We start from the raw sequence: 26,235 nt of genomic DNA, 5'->3' as shown, positions 1-26,235 counted from the left end.
TGTTCCCATTTTATTTAAAATAAATACTAAAAGTGTGTAGAGATTTTAGCAGGCTAATGAATAAAACCCTTATTCTCTGCCTGTGTGTAGAATGATTATATAAGTCCTGCAGATGAAGGTGAAAATACTCCTTTTATTGCTTGTCTGAGGAACATAGCTATGTGAAAGAAACAAAGGAAGCTACTAATTCTTCTCTGATGGAAACCTACCCAGTAGCAGTGCCATTGGTTCACTGGTTTAGGTGGGTAGGTGATTATAGAAACCTGATAGGAAGCCCCAGCTGATGTGGAATTCTGGTCTGTCTGCCACCAAATAGTAGGTGAGCAGTGAGGAAGTGGTACTTTGAAAGCTTGGGACCCTTACTCTACTTGAAATCTCCCCATGGATAGTGAGGAGTAAGGAATAGCATATTCCCCATAGCACTTTCATTTTTCTGTTCAAAGATTAAAATCACATGTAAATTAAATCCAAGAACACTTAAGTGAAATTCTAGGGCAATTAAAGTTGCAAATCCTTGTGAGTTATAAGCCCAAAGAATAGAAGTTCATTTTTTTCTTCCATCACTTCTTATACAACAGGCATCTTAAACATGGCTGTATGTTATGTGCCTGCACCAGGTCCAGAAACACCTGCCTATATGACACTCCCCAACACAAAGTCTTGGATCGCTTTCAGGAGAATGCTTGTGGCTAATGATGTGATAAACAGCAAGTGGAGTCAAACTCTTTGGCATTAGTCTTTATCCCTGGTGGGTGTGTTAACACATTCTTCTCAAATCCTCAGGGTGTTATACTCAAGTATTCTAGTATCTGCCATTAAATTTAGGGGATTATCCAAACCAATGCAGTGATTTTTGTCCGTTTGAATCAAATTCCCACCTGGAATCTGAGAGCAATCTGCTGCACAGTGTGGGTTCATAATGCCCAAAGCCATGAAGTAAGTCCTATGGGGAAGCTTTGATTAGGACACATTAGGGATTATTTGGGAGTGCTTCCTACATATTATGTGCTTGCACAACCTTCATTTTCATGGCTATTGTTCAATATGTGACCAAGCAACTATTTAGAAATGACATTTCAGCGGCTGGCAGTGGGCTAAGTTGCTGCTCAGGACACCTGCATCCTATATTCGCATGCTGGATTGAGTCCCCAGCTGCCCTGCTTCTGACCCAGCTTCCTGCTAATGTGCCTAGGAAGGCAGTGGAAGAAGGCCCAGGTACTTGGGTCCCTGCCATCCATGTAGGAGAGCAGGATGGAGTTCCTAGCTTTGGCCTGGTCTGTCCTAGCTCTTGTGGTCTCTCAGGAAGTGAACCAGCAGACGGAAGATCTTTTTCTCCCTTCTCTGTTGTTCTGTCTTTCAGGTAAATTTTTTTTGTTAAAGAAAAGTGCAGGCTGGCCCCACGGCTCACTAGGCTAATCCTCCACCTGCGGCACTGGCACTCCGGGTTCTAGTCCCAGTTGGGGTGCCGGATTCTGTCCCAGTTGTTCCTCTTCCAGGCCAGCTCTCTGCTGTGGCCCTGGAGGGCAGTGGAGGATGGCCCAAGTGCTTGGGCCCTGCACCCACATGGGAGACCAGGAGGAAGCACCTGGCTCCTGGCTTCGGATCAGTGCAGCGCTCTGGCTGTAGTAGCCATTTGGGGAGTGAACCAACAGAAGGAAGACCTTTCTCTCTGTCTCTCACTGTCTAACCCTGCCTGTCAAAAAAAAGTGCAATTTGTATTAACTTGGATTATGATCCCTTTGTCCTTCTTTTAGTGGTAGAAGTCGAATTCTGCAGGATTTGAAAGATTAATTTTAAAATCTCATGAGCATCACAAGTATCGCTCCTTACTGATTTAGTCTTTTTCCTTTTGAAGGCAGGAAGAAATTTGTTACCGTTTTTCCTCTTTTTTGATGAAAAGCAGCTGATGAATTCATATTCGCACATGCTGTCAGGTGTACCTAACTTGACATGAGATCAAATTGAAGGCCCTAAAGACCACATTTACAAATGGCATCCTGCTGGCAGCTCCTGAAGCCTGGTGGCTTTTCCTAATCTTTATGGGAAAAGGTTCCATCCATTGGGATAATTGCAGCTTTTTAACACATTTCACTATAATTAGTGAATCTGCACGTCAATGTTTTCTAGTGTATTCCCCGATAGAATTGGAGACTGTTTTAGTTCTCCCCATGACCCGTCAAAGATAAAGAATTTGTTTACTGTAAATTGCACACCACTCACTCCTATATGCCATCTGCCACACTTAACTGCACAGTGCTACAATTTTCTAATATTAGCTCTTTGAATTTAAGTAGTCAGAAGTGTTAATCATGCTAAGAGAATATTTACCTCATCAACTTTTTATTTCTTGGAGCTTTTCAGTTTCATATATTGAGATGGCATTGTATACTTCTGTCAAATAGTGCATAGGCAAGTCAGGCTCAGAAATTTTCCCAGGTGGCTATCTATTAGGGTTGGGAAACATCCAGTCTGTGGCCGTCAAAGGCCCACAAAATCATCTGGTGTGGCCCTGGCAAGGTAGATGCAGGTGGGAATCAGAATTCATTCTATAAAGGAATTTATAGCAAACACCTATAGCAGGCTAATTCTGAAGCTGATAATTTTGTATGGCTTGTGAATGATGTTATAAATATTCAAACGGCCTGTCAGAAAAAGGTCCCCCACCCCTGAGAGAGGTATGCTTCCATATTCAGAGAGGAATTTTTATTTTAACACTGGCATTGTGACCCCGATGTACATCTGTGACATTTGCCTCTGTAGGCGTCTCACCTCCTTGTCTGCCATTGTCTTTTCTATGGACATTCAGGTAACAGTGAAGTCTGTCTACCACATTCATGGCTTCTCACAACTTTCATTATTCCAGGCAGCTCTCCTTAGCTACCATATTGGAACAAGTCATAAACAAGGCTATTTTAAGATGCTGAGCCAATAGACCTTGAATGTTGTGTATCTATGAAACAAGACTTTCTTTCAAAAAGAATTGAAGAAATTTGTCTGTCAGAACTCTGGACAGATGCTAGAAGCTTTCATTGGTTAGAAGTGCTCAGACCCCTTGTACTGTCACACTGACCTTGGGTGAAGAATCTGCTCTTATGGAGTTAGAACAAGTAATTTTTCCTAATAAAAATTAAATAAGATTAAACAAGACAACAATGGCAATAAAACCTCTAGCTCACTACCCTGTTGCAAAGCACTGCAACCATTGTACCTTGAAAGTTTTGTGTTTTCATTGGGGGTAATCTTAGAGGACACTGCTTGGTGGAGGCCAGCCAGCTGGCTGGACTTGAAGGGCAGGTTGAATCCTTTTTTTCAACATCTAATATTTATGTTCTCAAATATATCTCCCAACATTTGAGGATATTGATGTTACGACTTTGTTTTGTTATCTCTGAGTCATTGCCCTGCCAGGGCCTTCATTGAACTTGCTGTGATGAAAGAGCATCATAGATAGTCTGTCCTGGAGAGGACAAGCTGTAAACTCTTCCTTTGAAATTTATCTTCTGTATTTTGATATTTTTGTTACCAAATGTCCCCTGTGCTCACAAGCTTGTGGATAAAATGAAATTGCATTTGTATTTATGACCAAATTTCAACAACTTGAAACCCTCACCCAGTTTACTAGCTAGTTCTAACACTCTCTGGGTATGCTTATGCATAATCATGAGTCTTTTAGAAGAAAGAGAAATTCAGAGCTTTTGTGTGGACTCCACTGAAGCTAACACCTGTGTTGACAACTTTACCTACTGAGCGTATGAGGTCGGGCATCTCCTGGCTGATTGGGGTCCACTATCCTTCAGTCACTGAGAACAGCCTCAGAACCCCCAGAGACTGAGAGATAGGAATTTAGTTAACATTTCTGTCCTTCTGGGTCCTTGCACCTTCCTTCATGTCACCACGGAACCATCCACTTATGTGGATGTCTCATGCAGCCGTGAGGTTTCCACTTGGTGAGGAGACTTCTTTCCTTAGTATCGCTCTCAGATGGGGGAAATGCACAGCAAAGCATCATGGTCTCACTTTTTTACCAGTTGTGATGATTTCACTCTTACCATGCTGTCTTGGGCAGTTTGGGCTGGTTCAACAAAGACTATAGACGGAGGGAGCTTATGAGCAACAAGAGCTTATTTCCCACAATGCTGGAGTCTGAACATCCAAGATCAAAATGCCAGCAAGGCTGCATTTTGGTGAGGGCCCTCTTGTAGGTTGCAGACTGCCAACTTCTCATTGTATTTTCAAGTTATAGAAAGAGGGCAAGAGGGCTCTCTGGAGTCTCTTTCATAAGGGTACTAATCTCATTCATTAGGTTTCTATCCTCATGACCTAACTACCTCCCAAAGACCACACCTCCTAAATACCATTGCACTAAAGGTTCAGATAAATGCTAAAGCACAGGGAACTGTAAGGTGCGTGTTTAGCATCTCATTTCTGATAAGGGTAGCACAGATGAATTTCCAAAGGAGATCAGTCTTGAAGGATAATATATATATTTCAGGGAATTAATAGGTAGGGAGAGGGAAGGCAAAAGATGAAAGTCAGGCCAATCAAGGGCTTTATATGCCATACTGAGGAGTCTGTGTTTTAACCCAACTGGTTACAAGAAACTTCTAAAGAATATTCATCAAGGCACAAATATGATCATATTGGCATTTTAGAATGCTTATTTTGACATTCATGTGGTGAGCACATTCGCAGATAGAAACACTGCAGAGGAGCAGATCAATTCAGACATTGTTACACTGACGTCAAGAGGTGGATGCATCTCTGCCTCATTATCAGCATACTGACTGCAGGGACTTCCTGGATTTTAAAGGTGGAATCCATGAAATTGGTAAAAGATGGAGAGAAGTAAGATTCAAGGATGACTCCAAGGCTTGTGGTTGGGTGGGCTGTCATCAAACAAGGGCCAGAGAGAGAAAATAGGGGTATGGAGTGAGTTCAGGTTTTGGCATGATTAGACTTAATCATCTTTGGGTCACTGGTGCAGATATGTAAATATGGAAAATCACCTTTTTTAGCCTCTTATTTTTGGTCAGCATTTTTTTTTTTCTATTCCTTCCTGTGATTCACTTTGAAGTCCACATGCTACAGGAATAGATTGCAAGGTGTTTGGGGTTCCTTACTAGGCACATGTCCCACATTGGCCTGATTATACACCCAAAAGTAGATCTTTGTGTACACTTGCTTCATGTTGAGTGAGATGTGAAATTGTAAGGTCCATGCCTGCATTTGAAAGTCAACTATTTCAATGGTTCTGTGTCATGAAATTGTTTTTAAATAGATTTGCTTTTCCTTTCCTCTCTCTCAGAAGTATGTTTGATTGTTTAGAAATCATGCATAGCATTTTCAGAACTCCTATTCAGCTTGCCTTATATTTTCTGCATCTGTTTTACCTGGAAATTGTAAATTCATATGACAACAAAATAGTTTCATTCCTTGTTGCTGCTTGTAGAACTTGGTTCTATTATATTTACTCAGCATGAATTAAGAATTGGACTTCAATAAAAGATTTTATGCACTTAAATGATTTTTTTTCTTTTCACTTCATGTTCATCCCTTACTCCTTGCTATTCAATTTAACCTCTTTAACAATTGCAACTTTAAGTTTAGCGGTAACCTACATCTACTCCTTCCTTGTGTTATGATGACTATTGTGTATAGATTTATTTTTTAAATCATTTATTTGAAAGGCAGAAGAAAAGGGAGGGAGGGAGAGTGAGAGAAGAGAAATACATCTTCCATTCACTGGTTCATTCCCCAGATGCCTGCAGCATAGGGACGGGGAGCCTACATGTTGAGGCAGAGTCTGGACCTCAGTCTGGGTCTCCCACATGAGTGGCAGCGACCCAAGAACTTGAGCCATCACTTGCTGCCTTCCAGGGTACACATTAGTAAGAAGCTAGAACTGGAAGCAGAGATAAGACTTGAATTCAGCCTCCAGCATAGAATAGGGGTATCACAAGCAATATTCTAACAGCTGAACTGAAAGCCTAACCTCAAATTTATTTTTAAATATTTATCATCTTTTTATAAGCAGTGAATGTAAGTAGACAGAGAAATAATTTTAATAGAAAAATGAAATGCAATGCCTCAGTTTTGATTTTTGAAACATAAAACATGTCATAGTTCATAGAAAGTTAAAGCTGAAGGGGATTGTTAAATGCAAATTTCTTTATTTATAGATGAGGGAATTATGGAAGTCAAACTTCCTCTATAAGACCCAAGGACTATTTATCTTAATTTACCATCTTATCTTGTATTAACTATCTCTGTTTCTTTTTAAAGATCTATTTATTTATTTATTTATTTGAAAGAGATTCCATCTGCTGGTTCACTCCACAAAAGGCTAGGCCAGGAGTCAGGGACTCCACCCAGGTCTCCCATGTGGGTAGTAGGAACCCAAATATGTGGACCATCATTTGCCACCTCCCAGCCCCCATGAGCAGGAAGCTGTATCCAAAGTTAAGAGTAACCCAGGATTTGAACCAGGCTCTCTGATAAGAGATGTGGGTGTCCCAAGTGACAGCTTTACCCATTGTGCTACAATGTCCACCCTATTTCTTTCAGTGCCTCTTTGCAGATTGTGCTAAATGTACAAGTGGCCAATATATGTAATACACTGTTCTCAAGAAGTATCCATCATCAATACTTGTCTTGGGCATAACTATAGCATTAAACTGCACCTTTATTCTTCTCATGCTATAAAAACCTTAAAAAGATCCAATTATTTTTTGAATATTGGTGTCTTAGTCTGTTTTATGTTGCTAGAACAAGATACTTGGAACTGGGTAATTTTATAATAAATAAATTTATTTCTCACAGTTCTGGAACTTAGAGGCCCAAGATCGAGGGAGCATTATCTCTTAAGGACCTTTTTGCTGCGTCATCTATGGCAAAAAGACAAAAGGAGCTGGGAACAGAGAGAGAGAGAACCAGCAGCCTGAGTCCTTTTATTTATTTGCCTCAGTACTTTTCTGTTGGCATTAATCAGTTCATGAGGGTGGATACTCATGAACTAAACACCTCCAATTAAGCCCCTACTGTAAAATTGGGGCTTCAGTTTCAGATTCGTTTTTTTGAAGTTAAGCAAGTTGTCTCTATGACCTAAGTCTTTTATCTAGACATTTATTTATATTTTAATATTTTCTTCATCTAGGTGTTAATCTTCTAGTAGACTCTTCAGGTTGTGAATGGAAAAGTTTTGGGGTTACCTTTCAAAATGCTATTGCTAATATAGTAAACTGCTTTGTGTTTTGATCTGTATACCCTACTAAACAACTCACTCTCTTATGCTTTAAAATTGATAATCTTAGGGCCGGCGCCATGGCTCACTTGGTTAATCCTCCACCTGCGGCGCCAGCATCCCATATGGGTGCCGGGTTCTAGTCCCGGTTGCTCCTCTTCCATTCCAGCTCTCCGCTGTGGCCCAGGAGGGCAGTGGAGGTGGGCCCTTTCACCCACATGGGAGACCAGGAAGAAGCACCTGGCTCCTGGCTTCGGATCAGCGCAGCGCTGGCCGTAGTGGCCATTTGAGGGGTGAACCAACGGAAGGAAGACCTTTCTCTCTGTCTCTCTCTCTCTCACTATCTGTATCTCTACCTGTCAAATAAATAAATAATAATAAAAAATTTAAAAAATGAAATATTTAAAAAAATTGATACTCTTGAATTTTCTAGATAGGTAATCATGTTGTTTTGAAAAGGGTAATTTTAGAATTTTCTTGACAGCTTGAACTTCTAATACAACATTGTATGTGAATGGTCATAGGCATACTTTCCTTTTTCCCTGTTTTTACTGTTTCATATACAGTATAATCTCTGAGGTTTTATTTGATACTCCTTGTCACATAAAATAACATCTTCATTTTTCTAAGATTACAACAAACATATTTTATCAACAGTTGGAATAAGTATTGAATTTTATTATATGCTTTTGTAACACCCTGTCCTAAAAGACTCAAGACACCCTGTTGAGTCTTATGGTGACTGTTTTGATTTTTCTTTTTTTATTCTTTTTAAGATTTATTTATTTATTTGAAAGTCAGAGTTTCACAGAAGAGAGGCAGAGAGAGAGGGAGAGAGAGGTCGTCCATCCGATGGTTCACCCCCAAGTTGGCCGCAATGGCTGGAGCTGCACCGATCCGAAGCCAGGAGCCAGGAGCTTCTTCCAGGTCTCCCACGTGGGTACAGGGGCCCAAGGACTTGGGCCATCTTCTACTGTTTTCCCAGGCCTCAGCAGAGAGCTGGATCGGAAGAGGAGCAGCCGGGACTCAAACCGGCACCCATATTGGATGCCAGCACTTCAGGCTAGGGCGTTAACCTACTGCACCACAGTGCTGGCCCCTTAATTTTCTTTTTAAACCAAGAATGAGTTAAGGAGCTGGCGTGGAAGGCTAAGCCTCCACCTGAAGTGCCAGCATCCCACATGGGTGCTGTATAGAGTCCCTCCTGCTCCACTTCTGATCTAGCTCCCTGCTAATGCTAATGGGAAAGCAGCAGAAGATGGCCCACATGTTTGGGACTCTGCACCCACATGGAAGACCTAGAGGAAGCTCCTGGCTTCAGCCTGGCCTGGCCTGGCCATTGCAGCCATTTGAGAAGTAAAATAGTAGATGGAACTCCTTTATCTCAAAGCCGTATACGTCTTTTTCCTCATGGCCACTATGATCCATTAAACCACAATTTCATACCCAGAGTGATGCAATAGCATGCTAATCACCCCCTCCATAATTCCTTCTTCACAAAGCAGTCTGTAAAAACAATTGGATCACATCACTTTGATGCGTGGAAACTTCAATGGCTTCTGAAGTTACTTAGAATGAAATTGTTCCTCTTGAGTATAGCCTAGAAGTCCATTACTGCTGCTTGATTGTTATTGTTCCCCGCCCCCCCTCTGATCATGTTCTCTTCTGACCCAGGACCTTCACCGACTTGTTTCTTTCTGGAACTTTCTCAGACGTTTGAGCCTCTGTCCTGTAAGTCTTGGTTCAAAAGTCATCCTTGCAGAACATTTCACATGGCCCATCTGTCACTGCTTTGAGATGTTACAGTACTTCTACTTGAAGTGTTCTTCCTTGATCACGTACTTACTTCTTGTATCAAAATCTGTGTCCTCAGACTCGAATAAAATTTCTGTGAGATCTTACTCACTATTTTATACCTGGCTTTAGAATGATAAGTAGTATTGATCTTCAAATAGAGACCAAAAACTCCCAGGGGAACATAAACACTGGCAGTTTTGAGAGAAATCTGATTCCAGTCCAGCATCTATTATGTACTCTTTCCCATAGTTGATCTGCTTGAGAATCCATCGTTCCAGTGCTTTTCCAATTCCCCTTTGATAATAGGCTCTGCTGTAAGTGGTATAGGGACTATTTTCTCCTTATCTTCGTAGCACACCACTCTAAAGTGTCAAAATTTGGGGTCACTAAAAAGATTCAACTGGAAATGTTAGTAATCAAATTCAGAAAGTGAAATGCTCTAATGTCTAGGTACCCAAGTAGTCTTGAAATTCATGCTGTTTCTAGTTAATTGCAATTGGTCTTTCCTTATAGTGAAATCAAGTAAAAATGATATGCATTTTTTTGGTATATAACTCAGCTTAAAGAATTGAGTATTCTTGTTAAACAAACTTTCTCTTCACCTCTGCTCTATGACCTGTGCAGCTATGCATTGGGTTTAAATTATTAAAGCCAGATCAATACCAAAAATCACACCTGAAGTTGAAGGCAAATGGAAGGTAGTAGATTTCAAAGCAGATCAGGTTGGGTTTGTAAGAAGTATGTAGCTAACTTCTTTATCTTACAACTTTTTTGCAATGTCAGTTGCTGGATGTATGTGGTAAACCACACATCCAATTAGGATGGGAAGTTGGACTCAATTCTGGAGTCCAAGGATAGTATGTGTCCCAAACACACACTAAATAGGAGAGGGGAAACAAGTCGTTAGTTTAGAAGGCAAACTTGAATAGGAACAGGAAAACAAAGCTTGTGAAAAAAATTTCTACATTCTCAGATACTGAGAAATACATCACTTTATTGTATTATAATGAACTTAGTATCTGTCTCAAGCCCATTCTGTATAAAGAGGAACTTTAGTGAAATCAGTCAAGTTCAATGATACATACAGCATTTCCAGTAGAGCCCTAGAACAGCGACATTGAGATTTGAGTGTTGACCCCATGACATTTTCCTCAGACCTGGTTTGAGTTTTCTTTTCCTTAGGCCAGGGAATGAAGGGACTCGAAGAAGGAGGAAACTTCTCAGAGCAGGGTAGAGATCTGGGACTTAAAGTTCTTACAGTTTGATTTTCTATTGTAAAGAGATTTTGAATTCCCTGAGCACACACTTTGTGCAAAGTGGATTCCTGAATGGATTCTCTCCTATGACTGATTTGTCTCCTTAATGAATATATAATACTTTGATGCTGGGTCAGAGCTCTGGTATGCTCATTCAGGACACAGCTACACTAAGGACTTGTCAAAATTATCCTGTTGACAGGGTTATATGAGTGATCTCGAGCTGACAGCCAACTCTATTTAGGTTAACAGTAGCTGTGCCTTGACTGTGTAGATTACCAGGAAAAACCAGATTTCTCATATTCTTTTTGACCTTCCTTTCTACTCCTGGCTTCCCCAAGTATCTGTGAAAACCTCTCTGCTGCTTTTCTTTCCATGGTTTGGAAGAGACAAAGACTGAAGACTTAGCACAGCATGGCGGGGTGGGAACTGTTCCCATCTCTCAATCCCTTGGGGACAGGATTTGAAATTTTCTTCAAATATCAGTATGTTTTGTCTGTGCCTTAAATAGCCCTTGACTTTTTTTTTTTATACTTCAGTTAAACAGTCTATTGCTCCCGCCAACATTCTCTAATTGTTTTATATGATATGAGTTGTCTGCTCTTGGACAGACTAGAATTTAAAAGAAATTGTGAATGTGTCTGTCTGTGTTGGAGGGGAGGGGCAGAATCTGGATTCTCTGTCAATTTCTATTAATTGAAAATAGATGGAGTTATTTTAGTTAATGTCTAAGTAGATTTTTAAGTTCCCTAAATAGGACCATGGTTGCTCAATACTTTGTAAATGTTTATGGAATGATTAAGGCCTTCAAATCACAATCTATGTACTGTAGAAGAGGGAGTAGAGCACATCAGTTCTTTCATTCCATCTTACTGAGAATGATTTCTACCCTCTCTCAACCCTATGTTCATGCAACAAGCCGTCTCCTGACCACTTTTCCACTCACTCATAATCTGTTTGTGATAGTTAATTCTTGTAGGCACCTTATATATTTCTCATTTCTCTTAATTTCCCCTGCTCAACAGGAATTATGTTCTCCTTCTCTCCCTTGTCCAGGCGTCTGTCCCATGTCACTCCTGTTGTTACTCATGGGACTGAAATTATCTCTGTCTCCCTCATCCCTAAACCAGGGTATATTTTCTTAAGCTACAGCAATGTAATTAATCTTCAACTTTTAAATAACAGTAATAACTTGCAAGATGGACAGTTGTGACTGTCTGTCTGCTGGTTCATTCCTCAGACGGCCATAATGGCCACCTCTAGGTCAGGCCAAAGCTAGAAGCTTTGTCCAGATCTCCCATGTGAGTAGCAGGAGCCCAAGCACTTGGGTCATCTTTTGCTGCTTTTTCCAGGCCCATTAACAAGGAGGTGGATTGGAAGTGGAGCAGCTGGGACTCATCGGCATCCATAGGGATGTTGGTGTCATAAGGTGGCTTTACCCACTACACCACAATTCTGGCCAGTATCAGGGTTTTAACTACAAGTTCTATTTATTTAATAGAGGGCTTCTGATGTTATGAGGGAGCTTGGTAATTTGTGCCTTTCAAATAATTCATCCATTTCATCTGAGTTGTTAAATTTGTTGTTTTCTCTCTGTACCATGGCCTGGAATCTCTATCAAGATTGTTAGCCAGGTAGCCATGGGGCTCCAACCCTCATTCATTTTTCTCTCTCTCTCTCTCAAGGATCATTGCCTTTTCTTACCTGATATCCAATGCCTTGAAAATCCTTCTGGTGGTTTTAGGCAGAAGGGAAAATCCAGTCCTTGTTCCTCCATTTTGTCTAAAAGCAAAAGTTTCTAGCCAGGCAATTTAAATCTAGGGATGAACTTTTCCTGGAAGTCAGCTTGTGTCAGTCCATCTTCATGAACATGAATAAGCTTCTAGTTACCTTGAAACGTCATAAATTCTCTGAATTATATTCATGTTAAGGAAATTAATCTAGATTTGGTTGGGGAGCTTTTCCTCACTTAATTAAGAAGATACTGAGCCTCTGTATCTCATCTGTCTTCACCGTTGCTAGCATGCCTCCTTTCCAAAGCTGCATCCTCTGTTCTAAGAGGGAGCCTGTGCATCAGCAGTGTCCCAGGAATTGTCTTAATGTTAAAACACCAACAATGACAGTGGTCAGCTTTATTGTTCTGAATTAGCTCTTATCCTGGGTCAGAGCAATAGTGAGATGGTTTTGGATAAATCACAGGTGTCAGGGCTGGCATTTGGCCCAGTGGTTAGGGTGCTTCTTAAGAAGCTGCTTCTGGCTTTGAGTCCCACCTGCACTCCTAATTCTAACTTTCTGATACTGCACACCCTGGGAGGCAGCAAGTGATGGCTCAAGTACTTGGGCCCCTGCCACCCTCGAGAGAGACCTGGATGGAGTTCCTGGATTCTGGCTTTGGCCTGGCCTAGCCCCAACTGTTGCAGGCTTTTGCGAGTGAATCAAAGCATGGGAGATCTGTCTCTCTGTGCCTCAGATAGTTAACAAAAATTTTAAAAAAGCTTGTGTCTCCTTCAAAGGAGGTACCTTTCTCTGAAGGGAAGAGAGAACTTCTACTTTGATTATGGCCCTATCTAAATAATGTCAGAGTTTGTGGACTCAAGAGGTTTCCATAGCCTTGGAAGCTCATGACAAGAGCGTTGGGTGATCACTGACATCTTAAATAAGAATGTCAATTGTTAAATCAACAACAGGAGTCACTGTGCACTTGCTCCCCATGTAGAACCTGTCTTTAATGTGTTGTACTATGAAAATTAACAGTAAAACTAGTCTTCAAGCAGTACTTTATACTTTGTGTGTGGGTGCAAACTGTTGAAATCTTTACTTAGAATAGAGTTGATCTTCTGTATATAAAGATAATTAAAAATGAATCTTAGTGAAGAATGGCATGGGAGAGGGAGTAGGAGGTGGGATGGTTTGGGGGTAGGAAGGTGGGTGTGGGGGGAAGAACTGCTATAATCCAAAAGTTGTACTTATGAAATTTATATTTATTAAGTAAAAGTTTTCTATAAAAAAAAGCTTGTGTCCAAGAATAACAAATAGCCACAGCACTGGTTGTGTTACAACTCAGAGGGATAATTCCTTAGTTACTCTAGGAATGCTAGCTTTATAGAAGTGAGATTCTTTTTCTTGTTTGCTTAGAATTGTTTGTAGTAATGCAATAGTTGAAAGCTGTCCCCAAATCAAATCATTTGAACGGTACACATATGCAATAGTTAGTAAACACCCTATGCCATTGGGTAGAACTATGAAGAAAGTGATAGTATTTTTGTACAACCTCATATTAAAAAGGCTGTATACTAACCACCCTTTATCTCTATGAGCTACTGGAGCTTTTCTATTACACATAGCATATTTTAAAATTTAATTCCTTAAGTGTTTTTATTTTAAATATATAGATGCCTACTACTTAACAATGATATAATTTTTTTTTTTTTGACAGGCAGAGTGGATAGTGAGAGAGAGAGAGACAGAGAAAGGTCTTCCTTTGCCGTTGGTTCACCCTCCCATGGCCGCCCTGGCTGTCACGCTGCGGCCGGCGCACCGCGCTGATCCGATGGCAGGAGCCAGGTGCTTCTCCTGGTCTCCCATAGGGTGTAGGGCCCAAGCACTTGAGCCATCCTCCACTGCACTCCCTGGCCACAGCAGAGAGCTGGCCTGGAAGAGGGGCAACCGGGACAGAATCTGGCACCCCGACCAGGACTAGAACCCAGTGTGCCGGCGCCGCAAGGCGGAGGATTAGCCTATTGAGCCGCGGCGCCGGCCAACAATGATACAATTTAAACTTAAATCATTAATTTTTAGAAAAGACTTACTTATTTAGTTGAAAGGTAGAGTTACAGAGAAGCAGAGAGAGAGAGAGAGAGAGAGAGAGAGAGAGAGAGAGACAGAGATCAATTGATTGATCTTCCATCTGCTGGTTCACTCCCCCAGTGGCTGCAATGGTCGGAGCTGGGCTGATCTGAAGCCAGGAGCTTCTTCCAGGTCTCCCACAGGGGTGCAGGGGCCCAAGGACTTGGGCCATCTTCTACTGCTTTCCCAGGCCAGAGCAGAGAGCTGGATCAGAAGATGAACAGCAGGGACTCAAACCAGCGCCCACATGGGATTCTGGCACTGCAGGCAGCAGCTTTACTTGCTACACCACAGCCCTGGCTCCAAATCATTAGTTTTAAAGTTTGAACTTATCAAATATTTTTATCAAAGAATTGTTTGAAGGCAGAGTTAGCAGAAGGAGGGAGAGCTCAAACTGCTGGTTCACTCCCCAGATGGCTACAGTCAGGAAACTAGAGCTCCATCTGGGACTTCCAGGTGGGCACAGGGGCACCTAGGCCATCTTCTGTTTTTCCAAATTATCGGGGAGCTGGATTGGAAATAGAGCAGCCAGAACTCAAACTGGCACCACAACACTGGGCCTTTACCCAGTATATTTTAAAGATATGTTTTTGCTCTATTAATTTTATCCTCTTAAAATGAATATTGAGGGGACCTGTGCTGTGGCTTAGCAGGTAAAGCTGCTGCCTGCACTGCTGGCATCCCATATGGGTGCCAGTTCAAGTCCCAGCTGCTCCACTTCCCATCCAGCTCTCTGCTGTGGTCTGGGAAGGCAGTGCAAGATGGCCCAAGTCCTTGGGCCCCTGCACCTGTAAAGGAGACCCAGAAGAAGCTCCTGGCTCCTGACTTCAGATCGGGGCAGCTCTGGCCATTTGCAGCCCATTGGGAAGTGAACCAGTGGATGGAAAACCTCTCTTAGCATCTGCCTCTCTGTAATTCTGCCCTTCAAATAAATAATATTTTATAAAGATGAATATTGAGAAACAAACGTATTCATAATAAACAAGAGTATATTAGTAAAAATTAGTGTGGTGACTGAATATTTTTCTCTGATGCTTGTATAGTGTTACAACTATTTATGTGCCATGTCCTGTTACAAGGAGCAGTTCGTATTTATTTTACTTGAACATTTCCAAGCTTTAGGTCGTAAAGTTAATTAAGTCTGAAGTCTTAAAGTTAATTAAGGGTCTTAGAATACAATTTGAGTTGACATTAAAGAAAAATAGATCTACTTAATACTAAGCACTTGTACTTCAAATTTTACACAGATAATGCAAATAAGGTAACTGTCAGTTCAGGTAATTTGTGGCATTGCTTGAAGTTTATAGAAAGAAGGTGTTTTTTTTTTTTTTTTTTTGTTACAGCTTTGGCTTTCTTTTTTTTTTTTTTTAATCTTTTATTTAATGAATATAAATTTCCAAAGTACGACTCATGTGTTACAATGGCTTCCCCCCCATACCGTCCCTCCCACCCACAACCCTCCCCTTTCCCACTCCCTCTCCCCTTTCATTCACATCAAGATTCATTTTCGATTATCTTAATATACAGAAGATCAGCTTAGTATACCTTAAGTAAGTATTTCAACAGTTTGCTCCCACACAGAAACATAAAGTGAAAAATAATAGATGATTTTTTTTAAATGATGATGAGATCAGATCAGACCTATTGTCATGTTTAATCCCAGTGAGAGTCAAGTTGGGAATTGATAATTTCTTTTTTTTTTTTTTTTTTTACAGAAGATCAGTTTAGTGTACATTAAGTAAAGATTTCAATCGTTTGCACCCCCATAGAAACACAAAGTGAAATATACTGTTTGAGTACTCATTATAGCATTAAGCCTCAGTGTACAGCACGTTAAGGACAGAGATCCTACATGAGGAGTAAGTGCACAGTGACTCCTGCTGTTGACTTTACAAATTGACACTCCTGTTTATGGCATCAGTAATCTCCCCATGCACCAGTTATGAGTTTCCAAGGCTATGGAAGCCCCTTGAGTTCTCCGACTCTTATCTTGTTTAGACATGGTCATAGTCAAAGTGGAGGTTCTCTCCTCCCTTCAGAGAAAGGCACCTCCCTCTTTGAAGACCTGTTCAGAAAGAAGGTTTAAAGGTATTAGCGCAGTATAATTTTATATACATGTTTACATCTCCAAGATTATAGTATAATCATCTATAAGATAAATATAATCTTCCAGTTGTTTAGGTTCTCTGCAAGAATATAAATAAAAGTGATGCATGAACTAAATGTCTATAATTTTCCCACACTTCAGTAATATTTAATTTGACCAAGTAATAAAAAATTCTGGGGCCAGAGTAGTGTGGGTTAAGCCATCACCTGCGACACTGCATCGCATATGAGAGAGATTCTGGTTGCTCTGCTTCTGATTCAGCTCCCCGCTAATGCAACTGGGAAAGCAATGAAAGGTGGTCCAAGGGCCTGGGCCCCTGCCACCCATGTAGGAGACTAGATAGAGTTCTTGGCTTCAACCTGGAGCAAAAGCAGTTGCAACCATTTGGGGTGTGAACCAGCACATGGAAGATCTGTTTCTTCCTGTGGTTGCTCTGCCTTTTAAATAAGTAAATCATTTTAAAAAATTCTTAAAATAATGGTAAAATCCCAAAGCAGAAAGGTTTAAGGGTGACCTGGTACCTTATTGTTCCTTTAGTTCTTCTTTTCATTAATCACGGTGAGCAAGACACCATCATTAACTGAAATTCAGTTGTTCCCTCTTTGACGACTTCTCTTTCTGAAAGGGACATGTAATTACTTGTAGAACCAACTATGGAAAACCTTCCAGGAACACAATTAATGTGGGGATTGTAATATCTATTTAGGCATTTACTTTTCCAATGATCTATCTCTTTGCAAAATATGTAAAGTGCCTGCCATTTTATTGGGAAATTTTAAATGAATTTTGACTAATTTAGGCAACTCTGAGATCTCCATATTTGCATAGAGTTTTTAAGCTTGGTATATTTCTCAAACCAACACATTTTTTTTTTTACAGATTTCTTATTGTTCTTTAAAATTTATGTTGGCACTATTTTGGTTTAGCCTGAATCTCATCCAAAGTAGCTCTTTGATTAGTTTTTCATGAAGCTTCAAATTTCAGAATTTAGTCCATGAAAAAATAGCAACTAAAATTCTGTTATTATATTTGTATCTTTGATACCAGAATGTTATACAAATAACTGATGCCGCCAGACTTGATAATTTATTACCATCTCTCCAAAATTTTATGTACATATTCATAGTTTAATTTGTAGGAAAATAACATGGAATCTTTAAGCAAAGTAATATTTGTTTCACCTAACCTTTCTTTTGAAATTGTTTCCTATTCAGAAAACCTGTAAATATTATAAAAATTCTCTATATAATCTTCACAAAGATGCTGCAAAAGTTAACATTTTAATCTTATGTGCTTTATTATTTTCCACATACAAAGACATATATAATTATTAAAGGTCTTCAAGAAGTTTATGGAAAATATGTATTATGAAAAACTATGCATGAATTTAAAAAGTTCTTGCACAAAAATACTCTTAATTCATTTTCTTAGAACTTTCTGGAATACCTTCATTATATATACTGTAAGAGCAGATTTTTCTTCATTACTTAAACCAAAGAAAAAAATCACAGCAGATTGAATGCGGGCAAAAGCAAGTATAAAAGTATACTTATTGGGGCCAGCGCAGTGGTGCGCTAGGTTAATCCTCTGCCTGCGGCGCCAGCATCCCATATGGGCACTGGGTTCTGTCCCGGTTGCTCCTCTTCCAGTCCAGCTCTCTGCTGTGGCCCAGGAAGGCACTGGAGGATGGCCCAAGTGCGTGGGCCCCTGCACCCACGAGGGAGACCAGGAAGAAGCACCTGGCTCCCCGGTTTCGGGTTCGCGCAGCGCCAGCTGTAGTGGCCATGTGGGGAGTGAACCAACAGAAAGAAGACCTTTCTCTCTGTCTCTCTCTCTCACTGTCTGTAACTCTACCTGTCAAATAAAAAAATAAAAAAAACACTTAAAAATATCTTTTATTAACTTGTTAAAGGGTTTTTCCAAAAGACAAAACAATGCCATTCTTTTCACTAAACATATTTTGGTTTGTTAAATTTTATTTTTCATAAAGTATGGTACTTATATTAACATTAAAATAGAACAATTGCTTTAATAAAATATAATATATTCAAAATTGGTGGATATGACCCCCATAACAAGGCTGTCCATGTCTGCAATATTTAAGATTTACTTATTTGGAAAGTAGATTGATAGAGGCAGAGAGATCTTCCATCCACTGGTGCACTCACCAAATGCCTGCAACAGCTGAGGCTGGCCCATGCTGAAGCCAGGTCTCCCATAAAGGTGGCAGTAGCTCAAGTACTTGAACCACCATGTGCTGCTTCGCAGGCACATTAGCAGAGAGCTGGGTCAGGAGCTGAGTAGTCGGGACTTGACCTGGAACTAGATGTTGATACGGAGGACCCCTGTTGGGAGTTTCCAGAGGGCCCCAGACACCCAGCCTAGGGGTCCAGAACTTTGGCAATCTGATGACTATGCTGTGTTCTGCAACTGCGAGTTCCTCCTGGCCGCTGCTGTTTCCTGCTTCTCGCTAGGCACAGCCCACCCTGGACCTGTTTTAGCATACCCTGAACTTCCCTATGTAACGTGAGCACCATGTTAGGCCACTGTTGATTGGTTCTTGGCCAAATCAATCACATGAAGGCTCTGCTGACTCCCTGATTGGTTCACATAGAATATTATTAGCATCCACCTCAATCAATCAAGTGAACTTCCTCCCTTAGAAACCCATAAAAAGCCAAGCCAGGCAGTCCAGAGCAGCAGGCCCTTTTGGGGGCAGTTCTTCCAGCTACCAGAGTGCTTTCTTTGCTCCCTCCCTTCCTTCCCTCCCTCCCTCCCTTCCCCTCTTCCCCTCCCTCCCTCCCTCCTTTCCCCTTCCTCCCTTACTCCCTTCCTCCATTCCCCTCCCTTCCCCCTTCCTCCCTTCCTCCCTTCCTTCCTTTCCCCGTCCCCCTTCCCTCTTCCCTCTGCCCCCACCCCCTTTTCTTTCTTTCTTTTATTTGAAAGGCAGAACTGCAAAGAGAGAGAGAGAGAGAGAGAGAGAGATCAATCTTCCATCTGCTGGCTCACTCCCCAAATGGCTGCAATGGCCAGAGATGAGCCAATCTGATGCCAGGAGCTTCTTCCAGGTCTCCCATGCAGGTGCAGGGGCCCAAGCACTTGGGCCATTCTCTACTGCTTTTCCAGACTATAGTAGAGAGCTGGATTGGAAGTGGAGAAGCCAGGACTCAAAGTGGTGCCCATATGGGATGCCAGCATTGCAGGCCAATGCTTAACCTACTACACCACAGCACTGGCCCCTCTGCTTCTTTCAATGAACCTTTGTCATATGGCTCACTCCTCCTTGTTCACGTGCCTCATTCTTCATGGTCACGAGACACAGACCTGGCAGAGAAGAGAAGCGCTAACACAGAAGATTGTATTCCTCGATGGACCTGGCAGAGAAGATGCAACCCAACAGGGGAGGAGAGGCTGTAATACCAATCACTCTTTGTGTTGCAGCTCTAACACAGGAATTGTGCTGTTCCTAAGAATCTGGTAGAGACAAGAATCTGCCACGTTTCCTGGGACTGAGACACAGACCTGAGTGACTGAAGCTGTAGGCTCCTCCTGTCACCACTCCTGCAACACTGACACCAGAATTCCTGCAATATCACAGGATGCAAGACTCCCAAGCGATGGCTTAATCCCCTGTACCTGGCCCTCCACAAATTTTTGAGAATATAAAGTAATGCTAAAACCAAAGGTTTGAGAATTGCTGCCTCAAGTAAATTGGCAGCTGCGTATCTACAAGGTCCCTGGAGACACTGAGAACAGACCACGGCTTGCAAGCAGCTTTGTAAAAAGGTAGGAACATGCAAAACCTGAATCAGACACCAGATTCTAGGTGAAAAGGCAGGCACAAATGTGTCAAAAGTGAAACCCTACAGGCAGAAGACAATTTATAATCATGAATTCCTCAAAGGTTCCTAGAATTGCTCAACACAAAGCATTGACCATCATCCTGTTCTCCTTTTTGGAGGAATCTGATCTCCTTGGCTATCAGGTTCTTGCTCTGAAGGAGGTTGCTGTTAGCATCCAAACCCTGGACCTAGAGTACCTCTGCAAGCTGTTAGCTTGGGTGAAGAGAGGTCCCAAAGCAGCCATCATTTAAAACGTCTGAACAGTGGCTTCCCAGAGGTGCCCATAGCCCAGTGCCTAGAACCTGACCATGCATTTAATGTTGTCTGGCAAAAGGGGCTTGGCAGATGTAATTAAGGTTTCAGCAATTAGAATAAAGGCTATCTGGATTATCTGGATGATATACTCACATTGTCCAGTAAATGTAGAGAACTTTGGAAATGGAAGCAATGTGGCTGAAAGGGAATGCAGAGAGATGAGAGAGGTGAGAAGGACTTTTACTGTTGCCAGTTTCAAGACAGAGGAAGCAACTGAATTAAAGGGGAACAAGTAGAATGGAAGAGCTAAGAGAAGCCATCTGCTGACAGTAGAGATGAACAGGAACCACACTTGCTCTTCTTCAGCTTTTCAACTCAAAAAACAAAAAAACAGGAGTCCCTCAAGCAAGATAATGATTAAGGAAGTAAGTACCTGATAGGATACAGGCAAACAGACTGAACCAAAGTAATAATAGCCTGAGTAACAATTTTAACCATGCATCAGATCCTGGTATCCTTAGTTCCCCCATAAAGCCTACAGAATAGATTAATGCTTTGGTGTATATCCTGGCATTGTTCTGCAAGACTGGAGAGCTCACCAGTTGGAAGGGGTGGACCATGTACAGGTTGAAACCAGAAGATTAATGATTAAATTTTATTAAATAAAAAAATAATTTTAAAGAATTTCCTTGCCACTTCATCCCTGGCCAGTCAGAAAAATGTCCACAAGCTGGTCACTCATCTCATGATACTTGGCCGTGCTTAGACCTTAGGAACCCTTGCTTGTAAGCCAGTGGGGAGCTCAGGACCTTGAGAATTCGTTACATGTTCTTCTCATGGCCTGGTGCTTTGCAGTAAGGACCTCCTCCTTTCACTACACCCAGGCTCAGCATCTGGCTTGCTTGCGCATTAGACAAGCAGATCCAAGTTCTGTTCGGAAACAACAGCTTTCAAAGAAACAGTTACCTCAGTTCCCTGACCACAGTGAACGGAATTTAACCAACAACCCAAATCAGCTTCGAATATTCATCCCCAGCATCTCCAGCAAGGAATGAAACCCGGCTGACTCCTTGTAAGATCCTAGGCAAAGAGACTGGCTGAGCCACACTGTATCTGAACTTCCAATCTGAAGAATAATAAAATAATAAACCTGTGTTGTTTTAGATGCTAATTTGTGTTTTTCCCCCACAAATTAGGATTTAGCAGTAAGGAGGTGCTGGCACTGCTGAGTCTGAGTTATACAATGTATACAGACGTATGAGCCCTCCTGTTCTGCCTTCTGCCCTAAGCATTTCTATAAAAGCCCTGTTACAATGCTTTCTGTGGAGGTAGTTTCTTTTTTGCCAACAATACCTTCCCATTGTCTCCCTTGCTTGTTACAAGTCAATAAACATTTACTCTGAGCAGCCTCCACAACAGCTGATTGTTTGTTGACACTCCAAGCTCAGGGCCCCTTTGGCAGTAACACAAAACTATGGCTGAGACCCTTTGTGTGGCCTGAATCAGTACTGGAAGTTTGTACTGAGTTGTGGAGAAACTGACCTCATTTTCAGAGTCTTTATATAGCAAAACCCAGTGTTAGTTTTCTATCATGGAGATTTCTCTCAGTAGTAATATTCATAGAAAGAAGTGCCATTCAAAAATCATGTATGGACTTCAGAGAAAGAAAAAGGAATATCTGGTTGAAGGTCAACTGACAAGCTTCCCAAAGTGTAGGCAGCCCATAAACAAGTCATAGACAAGTCAAGGTCAGTCTTGGCTTGTGGAATTCCTGGGAGGAAAAAAAGTCACCTATTCCCATGCTCTAGGAGAATGATCAAACAAGAACACTCCGCTAAAATTGACTATGTTATGATTGTTTTGCAGAAAGCCTGATAAGTTGCTTGCCTGTGTTGTTAACTTCTGTGTTGCCTTGAGCTGCAGCTGGTTATGTATAAAATATCACTGAGATGCTGGAATAAACAAGCCTTGATCAGACTTTTGTCTTGGCTCCATTCTCTGCGCCCTTGTCCCTCTTTTCATTCCCACTCCCTCCTTCAGGTTCCGTTCAACAGGTGCGGCTGGCCCGCATCACCAAAGGGTACTGAAACTAATTAAAATGCATCAGAATAATTCCAGTTTATTAATAATGTTCATTTCTTTTGACCCATGAACTGTGAACTCTTGCCCAAGCCAAGGCAGTTGTGGGACACGTTCCCCCCATCCCCTGTGATGCTTTCTCGCCATCTCTTTACTGAGTTGGTCACACTGCCCAGCACGTGCGCCGCCCCCGCTGCCTTGACTTTCCCGACAAAGTCACAGCTCCCTGGTTATGTGATCTGCTCCTCCGCGACACTCCACAACTATGGCTACGCTTGCAATTTTACATTTGCTTTGTTTAGTGAGTTTCTAATTTATAGGCTTTAAACTTTCTAGGGCGAAGACCATAAGTGTTTTTGCTTGTTGTTGGCTCCTCACCGCTTAGTGGCACTGCTCACAGAGTAAATACTCAGCAGACATTTAAAAATGAATAAAAGAATACTGTACTACTTAAATGTAGTGAGATACGTGGATATCTTAGCAGGGAAAGTGGCAGCTCCTTTCTTTGACAGTGGTTTACCTGCACTGGGAAAGTCTGATGTGTAGTGTAAATGTTTGATAGCCATTGCTTTAGTTCAGAGCTTTAGGAAACTGGGGCCTGATCTAGAGATATCTTCCTCTGATGAGAAACTGCCCATATCATAATTAGAGAACATTTGTCCTTTGGCAGGATAACTGAAATCAAACAGAAAATCAGAGATGATATTACCTTCTTGAGTTACTCGCGTATTATTTTAATATATAGAAAAGCTCCCTTAGGAAAAGATAGACATAGCAATGGGAGTATGCCCTATAAACTGAAAACTTAATTTTCATGATTGCAAGTAGGCTAACATACCTGGTGTTTTACAAAACTCTTATGCAGGGAGGTTTTCCTGACACTCTTTGATTTAGCGGTTTTCTGTTCAGGGCATGAAATATTCATCAGGCACTCCATGCCGTCTTCCTTTCTTCTCTACCCTCCATTCTTCTGGACAGCTACTTATTCTTTTAGTAAATAGCTGTAAACTATCATGGTGCTTAGAAAAATCTCTTTGTAAATGTTTTGCTTTGTGTCTTTAGCCAGGAGCCAAAAATACTGTGTTTCTTTTTTGGAGTGTAACAAAAAGCTTCTGAGAAATACGGATGGATAGCTGAGATAGGATGGCAGTATTTTTTAGAAACATATTTTTATAGCACCAGATGGTCTACTATATTCTCAAACAAATATGTCACCTATAATTTGATGAATACCTACCAAGGTAAAATAATTTTTTCAGCAGATAACAGATGGTATCAGTCAAAAGCATATCAAGGCACTTTTAAGAAAAACTTGATGGCTCAAGTGATTTAACCAACAAAATTTTCTCCAATGTACCGAACATGTTTTAGGATCTAAAATTTGTCATCTGCAAATAATTCAGTCTCTTCTCCAAACTCTACTCCATGGAGAATTGAATGTGACATATTTTATATGCTACCTATAAAAATGATAAAAATTCCAAAGTTATTTTTTGACTCTATTTTTCAGGTATCCATTATATTTTGCTTAAAGACAAAGAGTACATTTCAAAATGTCTTAGAACAAAAGACATTTTATGCTCAAACATAGAAGTGCTTAATGGGACTGAACTAAATTTTATCTAGGTTAGTGCCAGGTTATAGTAATAGCGAACTTTTTTGTTAGTGCTTTTCTTAAAGCTGCAATAAAATGAACATAATAGAAAATTATGAACCTACAAGTATAAATTATTGAAGAAAATTTAAAACTCATTTATTTTATTCTTTTTTTTGGGAAAAGATTATATAAGAGGGGTTTAGTTCAGAAATCCTAATGTAGTATGTTGGCTAGATCTAGTGATATACACAAGCATGTGGGAAGAGGTTCAAGGAAAATAAGAATGTTATATTTTTCGGGAGGGCATTGTGGGTGCAGCAGGTTAAGCTACTGCTCGAAACACCCACATCTCATAGCTGAAGCTCCTGATTTGAGTCCCAAGTCCTGGCTCCTGGGACTTCTGATCCAGCTTTCTGGTAATGAACCTGGGAGGCAGCAGCAGAGGGCCCACACAATTTGGGTTCCTGTCGCCAATGTGGGACACCCGAATGGAATTCCTGGCTGCTTGCTTCAGCCTGGCTCTGTCCTAGCTGTGGTGAGCATTTGGCAGTGAATCAGTGGACGGAAGAGTCCCCTGCTTCCCTCTCTCCCTCCCTGTCCCTAGCTTTTCAAATTCAATTTTTTAAAACTCATTTTTTCTGTAGTCCTCCTATCAATACATAAACTGAAATGGGGTCTTGGGATTTATTATGTTTCCTGGTTTCTATGTGAAAGCACTGAATGTAGTTATGAAATAATGGTCAATACAGACTGTGACTGTCTAGAGAAAAGTTGAACATACATTCACCCCAGATAAATACAACTGATATGATACCTGTACCTACTGATTTCTGCAGACATGGTTTGTAGAGTGGAATGTACGCATGATGGTTGAGTGATGCTGCTGTATTTTTCTGAGTATCATAACTGTTCCAGATTTTTTCAATTCTGTAGGCAAAGACTTACTTTAAAAATGATTTTTAATTCTCTTAAAACATAACTCAAGTAATTAAGCATAGTTTGCTTGTTTAAATGTAATGGGATTGAAATTTTGCTCGTAAGTACAGTGCAATAAATCACAGGAAGGCAACAACCACACTGTAACTAATTGAAATACAAGATGAATTGCAAAAACTATTTTAAAGATATTCCTCTGTAATAAGGAAAATAGATGAACTAAAATTCCAGAAGGGTAGAGCCTTTCCCAGGCTCCTGACTGCGAGCTATTGCAGTCTCTGAGGTCACCTGCCTACTCCGTCCAGGAAGAAGACCGGCCTTAGCCCAAAGAGAGGAACCCTGCTGAAGGACAAGCTGGGGCTTCTGATCCTTGAACAGGCTAGTGTGATGGATTGAATTCAGAGAGGACTCAAAAGCACAGTTCATTTTTCCCATAGGACATCCCATTGAGGACTAGATCAAGACGTTAAAGGCAGGGTGAAATCAATTTCCATTTCTTCAGACTCGGAAACAAGGTCCTGCTGGAGGGAGAAAGCGTGGCGTGCCTGGTCTCCACATCCAAACATCTGACACATCAATATGTCTGTTACATATTTGAAGCAGGAAACTGCCGAGCTAAACTCAAAAGTCTGTAAAGGACAGAATTGAATCACCCATGGCTTTTCAGGAATAAAGAAAAGTCTTCTAGGGTCCAAAGCAAAATACCCTATACCCAAGAAACATTTTGAATAAAATGCAAAACTATTAAAACTACTAAAACTGCAGTTAAGATGTGATTCACCTAATTCCCTGATTAAATTTAAATAAGCAACTTTTCAACTTATCTACCTAAGAGGGGAAGGAATAACATTTCTCTGGGGAAAAATAACATTGTAGATATGTTTTACAATGATTTCTTACACAATATCCAGCATGAAATTCAAATTATGAGAATATTGAAATAAGTAATAAGAGCAAAAATAGGCAATGAAACCAGATGCTTGGTTAATCCATGCACTGGACATAACTCACTTTGACTTTGAATACTTTAAACATATTAAAAATAAAAACATGAACAAAATTCATGAAAAATAGAATTTTGAAACCAAAATAGAATCTATAAAAGATTAAAATTGACATTTGGGCATTCAAACTATAATATCTAAAATCAAGAACACCTTGGGTGGCTTAACAGAAAACTGGGTACAATGGAAGACCTTGTTAGTAAGCTTAAAAACAGATTAATAGATTTCTTATGCAAATTGAAGAAAAGAGAAATTACAAGAAAAATCAGCATAAAA

Source organism: Oryctolagus cuniculus, chromosome 16, assembly GCF_964237555.1.
Source record: "Oryctolagus cuniculus chromosome 16, mOryCun1.1, whole genome shotgun sequence".
Taxonomy (NCBI): domain Eukaryota; kingdom Metazoa; phylum Chordata; class Mammalia; order Lagomorpha; family Leporidae; genus Oryctolagus; species Oryctolagus cuniculus.
Note: the sequence above shows the minus strand (reverse complement) of the source record.